This window comes from Phocoena sinus, chromosome 14 (assembly GCF_008692025.1).
Source record: "Phocoena sinus isolate mPhoSin1 chromosome 14, mPhoSin1.pri, whole genome shotgun sequence".
Lineage (NCBI taxonomy): Eukaryota > Metazoa > Chordata > Mammalia > Artiodactyla > Phocoenidae > Phocoena > Phocoena sinus.
In genome coordinates, this window is record NC_045776.1 from 66,393,641 (window position 1) to 66,406,752 (window position 13,112).

The 13,112-nt window shown below is 43.3% G+C and overlaps 1 protein-coding gene across 4 annotated transcripts in view; it reads right to left on the reverse strand.

The window, feature by feature from the left end:
- The window catches only part of TCN2 (transcobalamin 2), a 33,859-nt gene that overhangs the window by 18,169 nt on the left and 2,578 nt on the right, over positions 1-13,112 (reverse strand). For 3 of the 4 annotated variants that reach the window (XM_032602707.1, XM_032602706.1, XM_032602705.1), the window contains exon 2: positions 5,242-5,350. The exons of the other annotated variant lie outside the window; for it this stretch is intronic. The gene's annotated coding sequence lies outside the window, so the exon portion shown is untranslated. The remainder of the gene's footprint in view (positions 1-5,241; positions 5,351-13,112) is intronic. 4 annotated transcript variants of the gene reach the window in all.

Genomic DNA, 13,112 nt, shown 5'->3' on the forward strand with positions numbered 1-13,112 from the left:
CAGTGGCCAAGGGACCTTCCTCTGCTGTTGCTCCTGCCTTTCTGGGAGCGCTTCCATTCCCACTGTTAAGACCTTCAATAATAATGAAGACTATGGGCTTCCCTGGTGGCGCAGTGGTTGAGAGTCTGCCTGCCGATGCAGGGGACACGGGTTCGTGACCCGGTCCGGGAAGATCCCACATGCCGCGGAGTGGCTGGGCCCGTAAGCCATGGCCTGTGCTCTGCAACGGGAGAGGCCACAAGAGTGAGAGGCCCGCGTACCGCAAAAGAAAATAAATAAATAAATAAATGATAATGAAGACTAAAGTGATTTATTATTATTATTATAAATAATATTTTAAAAATCAGCCTGGTACATGGCAGAAAAAAATGATATCTCTTTCATAATGTACTTCAAACCTATACCTCAAAGAATCCCAAAGGAAGGGGAGGGATAGATCAAGAGTATGGGATTAACAGATACACACTATTATATATAAAATAGATAACCAACAAGAAACTACTGTATAGCACAGGGAACTATACTCAATACTTTGTAATAACCTATAAGGGAAAAGAGTTTGAGAAAGAATATATATATATATATATTCAGTTATATATATATATATATATATATAAAACTGAATCTGTGCTGTATGCCTGAAACTGACACAACATTGTAAATCAACTATCCTTTAATAAAAAAAGAACCCTGGAAAAAAAATTTTTTTTAAAAATCAAAACTGTTCTAAATAAATGGAGAGGCATTCTGTGTTCATGGATTGGAAGACTCAATTTTATTAAATGTCAATTCTTCCCAACATGATCTATAGTTTTGAATAATCCCAATCAAAATCCGAGTAAGGTATTTTGTGTATATTGACAAATTGATCCTAAAGGTCATGTGGAAAGGCAAAGAAAAACCAGAATAACCAGCAAAACACTGAAGAAGAACAAAGTTGGAGGACTGACACTACCTGATTTCCAGATTTACAATAAAGCTGCAGTAGTCAAAATGGTGTACTATTGGTCAAAAAATCAACAGACTGACCAACAGAACAGAATAGAGAGCCCATATACAGACTACCTCAAAAATAGTCAACCAGTATTTTGACAAAGGAGCAAAGGCAACTGACAATAGAGAAAGGACAGTAATTTCAACAAAAGGTGCTGGAGCAATCAGATATATCAAAAAAAAAGAATTAATCCTAGGCATATACCTTTTACCTTTCACAAAAAACTAATTCAAAGTGGACCTAAATGTAAGAGACAAAACTAAAAAACTTCTGGAAGAGGTGATGACTTTTAAGATATAACATCAGGGCTTCCCTGGTGGTGCAGTGGTTGAGAGTCCGCGTGCCGATGCAGGGGACACGGGTTCGTGCCCTGGTCCGGGAAGATCCCACGTGCCGCGGAGAGGCTAGGCCCGTGAGCCATGGCCACTGAGCCTGTGTGTCCGGAGCCTGTGCTCTGCAACAGGAGAGGCCACAACAGTGAGAGGCCCGCGTACCGCAAAAAAAAAAAAAAAAAGATATAACATCAAAGGCATGGTCTATAAAAGAAATGATTGCTAAGCTGGACTTCATTTAAAAAAAAAAAAACACTTCTGCTCTGCTAAGGACACTGTCAAGAGAATGAGAAGACAAGCCACAGTGTGGGAGAAAATATTTGCAAATGATATATCTGATAAAAGATGGTTATCCAGGGGCTTCCCTAGTGGCGCAGTGGTTGAGAGTCTGCCTGCCAATGCAGGGGACACAGGTTCATGCCCCGGTCCGGGAAGATCCCACATGCCGCGGAGCGTCTAGGCCCGTGAGCCATGGCTGCTCAGCCTGTGTGTCCGGTGCCTGTGCTCTCAACAGGAGAGGCCACAACAGTGAGGGGCCCGCATACCGCAAAAAAAAAAAAGATGGTTATCCAAAGACCCCTTAAAACTCAACAATAAGAAAACAAACAACCCAATTTAAAAAAAGACCAAAGACCTGAACAGACATCTCACCAGAGATGATATATAGATGGCAAATAAGCATATGAAAAGATGCTCCATTTCATATGTCACCAGGTAACTGCAAATTAAAACAACGATACCACTATATACCTATTAGAATAGCTCAAATCCAAAACACTGACATCACCAAATGTTGGCAAGGATGTGGAACAACAGGAATTGTCACTCACTGCTGGTGGGAATGCAACACGGTACAGCCACTTTGGAAGACAGTTGGCAGTTACTTACAAAGCAAAACATAGTTTCACTATCAGATTCCACAATCGTGCTCCTAGCTGTTTACCCAACAGATATGAATACTTATGTCCACACAAAAATCTGCATGTGAGAGTTTATAACAACTTCATACATAATTGCCAAAAACTGGGAGCAACCAAGGTGTCTTTCCATAGGTGAATGCATAAACATATTCTGGTACATATATACTATGAAATATTATATAACTGAAAATAGCAATTAAAAGAAATGAGCTGTTGGACTTCCTTGGCTGTCCAATGGTTAAGACTCCACACTTCCAATGCAGGGGACGCACGGGTTTGATCCCTGGTCAGGGAACTAAGATCCCACATGCTGAGTGGCACAGCCAAAAAAAATTTAAAAGTAAAAAAAGTAAAATAAATGAGCTATTAAGCCACAAAAAGACAGGGGTGAAACTTAAATTCATATTGCCGAGGGAAGAAAGGGGCAAGACTGAAAGGTCTCCGATTATTCCTATTACACAGCATTGTGGAAAAGGCAAAACTATGGTAAATAGTAAGAAGATCAGTAGTTGCCAGAGGCTGGGGGGAAAGAGTAGGGGAAGGGATGGTTGAATAGGTGAAGCAAGTATGGCAAAACTGTATGAGAGTATAATGGTGGATATATAATACTACATATTTGTCAAAACCTATAGAACTTTACAGCACATACAGTGAACCTAACACATGCAAATTAAAAAAATATTATTCAGGAGACGACGGAATCCCAGGATAGAATGCAGAATGTGACAAACAATCTAATTGTATTACAAATGTATGAAGCAACCTCACCAAAAGAGTGGGGGAGGACTTCCCCGGTGGCACAGTGGTTAAGAATCCGCCTGCCAATGCAGGGGACACAGGTTCGAGCCCTGGTCCAGGAAGATCCCACATGCTGTGGAGCAACTAAGCCTGTGTGCTACAACTACTGAGCCTGTGCTCTAGAGCCCACGAGCCACAACTACTGAAGGCCGCACGCCTAGAGTCCGTGCTCTGCAACAAGAGAAGCCACCGTGACGAGAAGCCCGCACACCGCAACAGAGTAGCCCCCACTCACCGCAACTAGAGAAAAGCCCGCACACAGCAAAGAAGACCCAACACAGCCAAAAATAAATAAATTTGTTAAAAAAAAAAAAAAAGAGTGGGGGAAAGAGTGCTGGCCTAAGAAACTGTGATGATGAGTCGGGTCTGTAGAATAAAGGCAAGAAGATCTGCACATAAGCACTATATCATGAGGGTGAGAGTTAATAATTCTGATGCTAGCAGACATGAGTATTGGAATTGAACAATTAAGCAAATGGATGGCAGGTTACAGAAGTCAGGTTTCTCACTGTTGGAGTCAGGGTTTACAGACAAGCAAGGGGAGGAGGCTAGAATGATCTGTGTGGTGACGGTAGTGGTGGAGACATCAGCATGAATTCATGTTTAGCTAAATACAGACAAAGATGGTTACATCCAGAAATAGTTATAGGTATGTGTGTACACAACAGAACAGTATACACAAACATACTTTTTGCTGTCAGCTGAGAGGGTCTAGAAGCAAAGACAGCACAGTAGCAATAAGATTACTGAGTGCCCAGATTTTGATTTATAATAACCATTCTCCAATAAAAGGAACCAGGTTCCCCTAATATGACTGATACTAGGACTGGGACAAGAAATATGCAAGATGAGCCTGGAGCATCTTATAGGTCCAGAAGGTAAGGAAGTACACACATGCACACGTGGACCCACACTGATCATGTCAAAGGGATACATGAGCAAACTGAAGGGGGGCCCCTAGTGGCCAAAGCTGATTTGAGCAACAAAAGTGATATTAGACTATAACCCAAAGTAAAAAATAAATATCCATGCTTACATACTGATATAAATAAATGATTCAACAAATAAATAAACACTGACATACACTGAATGTTTGTGTCCCCCCAGATTCATGTGTTGAAACCTAATCCCCATGCCATGTTTTCTGGAGGTGGGGCCTTTGGGAGGTAATTAGGAGCCGTCATGCATGGGATTAGACTCCTTATAAAAGATACCCCAGTAGATAACTAACAAGGACCTACTGTATAGCACAGGGAACTACTTAATATCTTGTAATAACCTATAATGGAAGAGAATGTTAAAAAAAAGAATATATATATATAAATATATCTATATAAATAAAATAACTGAATCACTTTATTATACACCTGAAACTAACACACTGTAAAACAACCATATTTCAATAAAATTTTTTAAAAAAGAGAGACCCCGGAGAGAGCCCTCACTCTTTCAGCCATGTGAAGACACAGTGAAATTTTGGCTGTCTATGAACCAGAAAGCAAGCCCTCACCAGACACCCAATCTGTCGGCGCCTTGGTAGTGGACTTTCCAGCCTCCAGAATTGTGAGAAACAAATTTCTGTTCTTTGCAAGCTACTTATGGTATGGTATTTTGTTATAGCAAGTCTATGGTATTTTGTTATAGCAGCCCAGACAGACTAAGACAAATGGATAAGAGACAAATCTCTCATGCAGAAAAATTCCCAATAATGTATGTAGATACTCTGCCTTCAAGGAGGGGGAGCATAACTCCCCACTCCCTAAGTGTGGGCTGTGCAGAGTGACTTCCTTCCAAAAAATACAGTACGGAAAGTGGGTGGGAGGAAGAGCATCTTTATAATCGAGAAGCCCAACAAGCAATTCATCAACCAAATGACCAAAGCCAAGGTGAACAATCATGTCGACAGCGTACACCCTTGATAGGATGGGATGAAAATGGCACTTCGCCTCTGTGGTCTTCTTCCTCCAACCCACAGTTTTTTAAAAATTTATTTATTATTTATTTCATTTATTTATTTTGGCTATGCTGGGTCTTAGTTGCAGCATGCATCTGGGATCTAGTTCTCCAACAAGGGACCCAACCTGGGCCCCCTGTATTGGGAGTGTGGAGTCTTACCCACTGGGCCACCAGGGAAGTCCCTCCAACCCCCAGTTTAACCATGAGTAAAAAAACAAATTCCAAACATCCTGCAAAATACCTGACCAGGACTCCTCAAAACCGTCAAGGTCATCACAAATAAGGAAGGTCTGAGAAACTGTCACAGCCAAGAGGAGCCTAAGGAGACATGACAAATGTAACGTGGTGTCCTGGAACAGAAAAAAAAAAGATATTAGGTTTAAAACTAAGGAAATCTGAATAATGTATATTAATAACAAAGTATCAATACTGGTTCATTAACTGTAACAAATGTACCATACTAATGTTAGATGTTAATAATAAGAAAAACTGACTGTGGGATATATGGGAATTCTCTGCACTACCTATGCAATTTTTATGTAAAGCTAAAGCTGTTCTAAAAAATAAAGTCCTGGCGACTTTCCTGGCAGTTCAGTGGTTAAGACTCCACGCTTCCAATGCAGGGAGTGTGGGTTCGATTCCTTGTCAGGGAACTAAGATCCCACATGCTGTGTGGTGTGGCGGGGGGGAAAAATTAAAAATAAAATCTATCTATCTATTTATTTATTTGGCTGCATTGGGTCTTAGTTGCGGCTCGCAGGCTTCTCTCTAGTTGTGGCACGTGGGCTCAGTAATTGTGGCACGTGGGCTTAGTTGCCCCGTGGCATGTGGGATCTTAGCTCCCCAACCAGGGATCGAAGCCACGTCCCCTGCATTGGAAGGCAGATTCTTAAGCACTGGACCACCAGGGAAGTCCCCAAAATAAGGTCTACTTCTTTTAAAAAAAAAGGAGGAGTCCTTAAAATCATCATCTCATCATTTCTGTGGACTTTGAAGGTATTTTGCTGGTGTCCTTAAATAAATAATCCTATGTTCTGGAGGGTCTATTGATTTTAAGTGTAAGTTAAAAATTTTGGATAATCATTTAAAGAACAGAAACAGTATGTAAACTAGTAGAAGGACAAACAGAATTATTGTGGGGAGAATTTAATCTAAAAGAAAACAAAAAGGAGGGGGAGAAAAAAGAAACCCAGAAAAACTGAATAGGTAGAACAAAAATAAGAAGACAGAAACCCAAATATATCAACCATCACAATCCATGTAAATGGATTAAACTAAACAGTTCAAGGGCGAAGACTATCAGGTTGGTTTTTAAAATACCCAGCTATATTCTGTTTTCAAGAGAAATTCCTATAACATAAAAATGCAAAAAGAATAAAAGTGAAAGGTTAGAAAAAGATATACCAGAAAAATATCAACCAAAATAAAGCTGACTTAGCTATATTATTATCAGATCAAATAGTCTTAGGCAAAAAGCATTAATAGAGACAAAGAGCATATATCAGATTGTATTTTGCAAAGATGGCTGCAACAATACCCCATCCCACTGTGGTCTTCTATAATTTTGTCATTCATTCACAAAGTCTAAGTCCTCTTCCTTTGAATCTGGGCAGATTTGTGACTTGCTTGTAAGTCGCAGAATATACAAGAAGTGATAATATATGACTTCAAGTCAGAAAAGATAATGCACTGCCACCTTGCTCTTGGCAACACTTGAGAGCTGTTGTGTAAACAGTCCAACCACCCTGAGGCTGCTATCCTGGGTGGAAGCCTAAATTGGCCCAGGAAAATAACCCACATGATTACCTGAAGAAGCCCTGTGATTACCTGAAGAGACAGAAGCATGTCCAGCCAGCCCCCAGCTTCTCCAGCCCTCAGACTATTCCAGCTTTCATGATTTCAACAAGACTTATAGACAGAAACAGTCAACTGACCCCATCCCCAATTTCTATTTATTTATTTATTTTATGGCTGTGCCACACAGGGATCTTAGTTCCCTGACCAGGGATTGAACCTGTGCCCCCTGCAGTGGAAGCACAGGGTCCTAACCATTGGACTGCCAGGGAATTCCCCCATGCAGAATTTTTTTTTTTTTTTTTTTTTTTTGCAGTACACGGGCCTCTCACTGTTGTGGCTCACGGGCCTAGGCGTTCTGCGCCATGTGGGATCTTCCCAGACCGGGGCACGAACCCGTGTACCCTGCATCGGCAGGCGGACTCTCAACCACTGCGCCACCAGGGAAGCCCTAGAATTATGTTTTATTCAGCAGACTTGCTGAGGACTTAAGCCCAGGATACAGCCTCTCAGATAACTCTACGGGACTGTTCTGAAGAGGTAAGGGAGGAGCCAGGATACATAGAGAAGTTTTTGCAAAAAAATAAACAAAAAACACACAAAGAAACAACAAACAAACGAAAAACAACAAAAAGCCCAGGTAGTTGGAACATCAAAAGATTACTGTTAATTAAAGAAAAAAACAGACATCTCAAGTTATTGAATTTAGTGCTTTTCTATGTATGGGAAGATGCAAGAGTCTGGGCTCATTGAAATCATTCCTTTGATATGCACCTTAGCTATCTAGGGCTAGTATCCTGTTTTTCTCCATCTGAATCCCTTCAGGGTGTAATAGGGAATTCTATTACAAGTTAATCACTAAAGGGATGTTGCCTATAAGCTTGAATTATAATGACCCACCTCTGGGACCCCTGCGTCCCAGGTGATGAGCACTAAGCTAAACTCCCTTTGTTTAGCTCACATCCTGACCAGGCCCACCTGTGAATGACTACAGGAAGGAGGAAACTAACACATCTCCTCCTGAGGCTGACTGGAACCAGGAAATGTTTGACTTTACTCCCTCTCCTTTTAGTATAAATGAAGCCTGAATTCTAACTCAGGCAAGATGGTTCTTTGTGACATGAGTCCACCATCTCGGTCTGCTGGCTTTCTGAATAAAGTCGCTATTCCTTGCCCCAACAACTCATCTCTCAATTTATTGGCCTGTCGTGCAGTGAGTAGTATGAGCTTGGACTTCGTAGCAAGGATGCCCAGTGAGGCTGCTGCAGTGGCTGATGGCCTGATGGCAGGAACATCCTTTTTTATTTACTGATACAGCAGGTGACTTTTTTTTTGTCCACAGAGAGTTGAAAAATAGGCAAAACTAAGGTATGATGTGGGAATTTGATTAGTGATTCTCTTTGAGGGATAGGAACTGGAAGGGGGCACTGCAGGGAGGGCTCCTGGACGCTGGTCATGTTCTGTTTCCTGAGCTGGGTACTGCTTATATGGGTGTATTTGGTTTGTGAAAAATCAAGCTATAAATCTATGACTGGTTGTGTTAGTCCTGGTCCTCCAAGAGCAGATGCCAAGATGGTATTAGATGTGCATAGGATTGATCGGGGAAAATTCTATGAGTATAAAGGGAAAGGGAACCTGAGGAAGCCAGTGGACCTGTCAGACTATGGTGCAGGTCTGACCCCTGTGAAGGAGAGAGGGAAGGAAGGAAATAGGTAAGGGAGGTCTGAGACTGCTGTAGAGATATTTTTTTTTAATAGATCTTTACTGGAGTATAATTGCTTCACAATACTGTGTTACTTTCTGTTGTACAACAAAGTGAATCAGCCATATGCATACATATATCCCCACATCCCCTCCCTCTTGAGCCTCCCTCACACCCTCCCTATCCCAGCTCTCTAGGTCATCGCAAATCACCAAGCCGATCTCCCTGTGCTATGTTGCTGCTTCCCACTAGCTATTTTACATTCGGTAGTGTATATATGTCGATGCTACTCTCACTTCACCCCAGCTTCGCCCTCCCACCCCATGTCCTCAAGTTCATTCTCTATGCCTACCTCTTTATTCCTGCCCTGCAAATAGGTTCATCAGTACCATTTTTTCTGTTTTTGTTTTTAGATTCCACATATATGCGTTAGCATACGGTGTTTGTTTTTCTCTTTCTGACTTGCTTCACTCTGTATGACAGACTCTAGGTCCATCCACCTCACTACAAGTAACTCAATTTTGTTTCTTTTTACGGCGAGTAATATTCCACTGTATATATGTGCCACATCTTCTTTATCCATTCATCTGTTGATGGACATTTAGGTTGGTTCCATGTCCTGGTTATTGTAAATAGTGCTGCAATGAACATTGTGGTACGTGTCTTTTTGTTTTTTGAATTTTTGAATTTATTTTTTATACAGAAGGTTCTTATTACTTATCTATTTTATACATATTAGTGTATATATGTCAATCTCCCAATTCATCACACCACCACCACCACCCCTGCCACTTCCCCCCTTGGTGTCCATACGTTTGTTCTCAACATCTGTGTCTCTATTTCTGCCCGGCAAACAGGTTCATCTGTACCATTTTTCTAGGTTCCACATATATGCGTTAATGTACGATATTTGCTTTCTATTTCTGACTTACTTCACTGTATGACAGTCTCTAGATCCATCCACATCTCTACAAATGACCCAATTTCGTTCCTTTTTATGGCTGAGTAATATTCCATTGTATATATGTACCACATCTTCTTTATCCATTTGTCTGTTGATGGGCATTTAGGTTGCTTCCATGTCCTGGCTATTGTAAATAGTGCTGCAGTGAACATTGGGGTGCATGTGTCTTTTTGTTGTTGTTGTTGTGGTACGCGGGCCTCTCAGTGTTGTGACCTCTCCCGCTGTGGAGCACAGGCTCCAGACGCACAGGCTCAGCGGCCATGGCTCACAGGCCCAGCCACTCCGCGTCATGTGGGATCTTCCCAGACCGGGGCACGAACCCCTGTCCCCTGCATCAGCAGGTGGACTCTCAACCACTGCGCCACCAGGGAAGCCCACATGTGTCTTTTTGAATTATGGTTTTCTCTGGGTATATGCCCAGTAGTGGGATTGCTGGGTCATATGGTAGTTCTATTTCTAGTTTTTTCAGGAAACTCCATACTGTTCTCCACAGTGGCTGTATCAATTTACATTCCCACCAACAGTGCAGGAGGGTTCCCTTTTCACCACACCCTTTCCGGCATTTATTATTTCTAGATTTTTTTTGTTTTTGAATTTTCTTGTATTTATTTTTTATATAGCAGGTTCTTATTAGTTATGTTTCTAGGTTTTTTGATAATGGCCATTCTGAACGGTGTAGGGTGATACCTCATTGTAGTTTTGATTTGCATTTCTCTAATAATTAATGCTGTAGAGATTTAAGAAACTTTCAGCAAGGCCTACGGCAAGCCCTGGGATCAAAGTTACTGTAGTGGGGCTTCCCTGGCAGCTCAGTGGTTAAGAATCTGCCTGCCAATGCAGAGGACATGCGTTCGAGCCCTGGTCTGGGAAGATCCCACATGCCGCGGAGCAACTAAGCCCGTGCACCACAACTACTGAGCCTGCGGTCTAGAGCCTGCGAGCCACAACTACTGAAGCCCACGTGCCTAGAGCCTGTGCGCTGCAACAAGAGAAGCCACCCAATGAGAAGCCTGCACACCACAACGAAGAGTAGCCCCTGCTCACCGCAACTACAGAAAAGCCCGAGCGCAGCAACAAAGACCCAATGCAGCCAAAAATAAAAATAAATAAAAAAAAAAAAAGTTACTGTAGTGTAAGTGCCTGACAGTAAGCTTTTTTTTTTTTAATTTTAAGTGCCTGACATTAAGCTTTTGATTGCTGAGGCATTCATTTCAAAGACACGCACCTCAAACATTCTGCGGGACACAGTTACTAGTTAAACAAATAGATAAGGAGACAGGCTGCCCCCACCCATGACGTCCCTCCCCCACTTTTTTCTTTTACCCCAGCGGCTTGTGAGATCTTAGTTCCCTGACCAGGGATTGAACCTGCCTCTTGGGCAGTGAAAGTGCAGAGTCCTAACTGCTAGACCTCCAGGGAATTCCCCAAAATTCCCCTTTTAGAAAGTCCTGGGTAACCTACATAACTGACTGCTTGAGTGACCCCACTTTTCCCTTCCTGTGTCCTAATTCTGGCTCTTCTGTTTTAAATTTGCCAATAAAGAGTGAACCTGTGAAACCCTAGGCACCTCATCCTCAACCCCAATAAAGGCAAAACCCCAGGTGCATGCTCTCTCTCTACCTGTGACCTTGCTGTGTGGCCCCAGACGTGCCAGGTACCCTCCAGGACTTGTAATAAACCTTTTCTTTTCCCCCCAAAGTTCCCTAATGGTTGTTGCTGAGGTGTATCTTGCAATCACAGTGAGAACCACAAGGACTAGTACATCCATGACGCTGGCTCCAGTTGGGGAAATGTCTGGGGTGCGGGGGGCTCCCACTGGTAGTACAGGCCCCCCAGGCACTCCTAGCCAATAGCATCACTATCTATAATAGGCTGAGACTGACATAAAACAGTGACCCAGCAGAGGAGTTCTGTGACTCCAAGGACCAGGCCTCCCTTAGTATTCTTGCTGTGCTCAGTCATTGGCTGGGAGCCCATGGGAAGCACAGCCTTTGCACTAGCACTCGATGGGTTTCAGAGCACAGCTGGGGCGATTGGGCAATTGTGCTCCCCACAGTAGGAGGCCTGAGAGACATGTTTTGAAGCCACTACAGTCTACCCCTTGCACCACATACATTTACTTCTCCACACAGGTTCAGGGATAGTTCCATGGGCCTCGCTTCCTGAGTGGAACCTAAGAAAAGGGATGCTACTAGAATAAACCATAACCTCCATTGCTTTGGTTGATCCGTGACTCAGGGCTGCAGCTGGTATTCATCTTCTTCCACCATCCATCCTAAACTCACCTGAGTCTCAGCTCTTACCTCAGCAGGTCTTGATAGCATAATCCAAACTTTATTGCTGAGGGTCGTGAACCCTTGGTATGTTAACTCTTTTCATGCCAGGGGTAATTCATGTGTCCATTCTCAGTTGCAGTGGGCAATGGAGTGCCAGGAGGCTCCCAAGCAGCTCACCTGGGTTCTGCACGTGTTGTCCCATCCCCATTGTGTAGAGCAGTGTGACCTCTTCCAGTTGCTCAAGGTCAACTACTCCTGCCAGTACAGTGACTCTTCTTCAAACCTGCTGGTCCCTGTGCACAAGGTCAAAGTACTCATGTGGTAGCCACAACTTATAATTCAATGGAACCCTTTCTGTGTCCCCTGGGAAAAGCAAGTCCTCTTTGAGGATCAGGGTCTCCAACATTGCAGAGCTCAGTTACAGGAATGGGAAGCACAATATTCTCCCAGTGAGTCATCGGGAGTAAGCGGGTTGGCTTATCACAGAGTATTTCCTCCAAGCTGGTACCTCAGCTATGCTTGTAGAAGGCTGTTCCAGCATTCTGTGATGCTGGATGTCTCTGGATGGTGCAGTAGGTGGTATATCCATGGGATCCCAAGGCCATGGACCTACTCCTACACCTCCCTGCATGTAAAACAGGTCCCTGGTTGAAGGCTATGATACGTGGGATTCCATGCTTGTAGATCAGGCATTCCATAGGCTGCTGAATAGTGGCTCTGGCTGAGTCTGCAGGCAGACAAGGCAGACCCTTGCCCAGATTAGGTATCTCTCTCTGAGGACAAACTGATGACATTTCCAGGACAGAAAGGCCCACTGTAGCTGAATTATCAAGTGGCCAGTTGGTCTCCTCAAGGAATAGTGGCATATTGGAAGCTCAGTGTTTTCTCTATTTCTCTCATCCAGCCATATGCCTCTACCTCAGATCTCCTTATCTCTACATTCTAGTCCTTTTCCTTCCAGATCCCCTTCCAGACAGCCAGACCACTGACCACTGCTCAGGAACCTATCTGTATTTTCCACTTAGGTCACTTTTCCTTCCATAAAAAGCGGATGACTGCTTGCAGCTCCACCTATTGGGAAGATTTTCCATCTCCACTGTCTTTCAAGACCAACTCTGAAAGTGGCTGCTATGTAGCTGTGGTCTATTTTTTTTTTTTTTTTTTTTTTTTTTTTTTTGCGGTACGCGGACCTCCCACTGTTGTCACCTCTCTCGTTGTGGAGCACAGGCTCCGGACGCGCAGGCTCAGCGGCCATGGCTCACGGGCCCAGCTGCTCCGCGGCATGTGGGATCTTCCCAGACCGGGGCACGAACCTGCGTCCCCTGCATCGGCAGGCGGACTCTCAACCACTGCACCACCAGGGAAGCCCCAGCTGT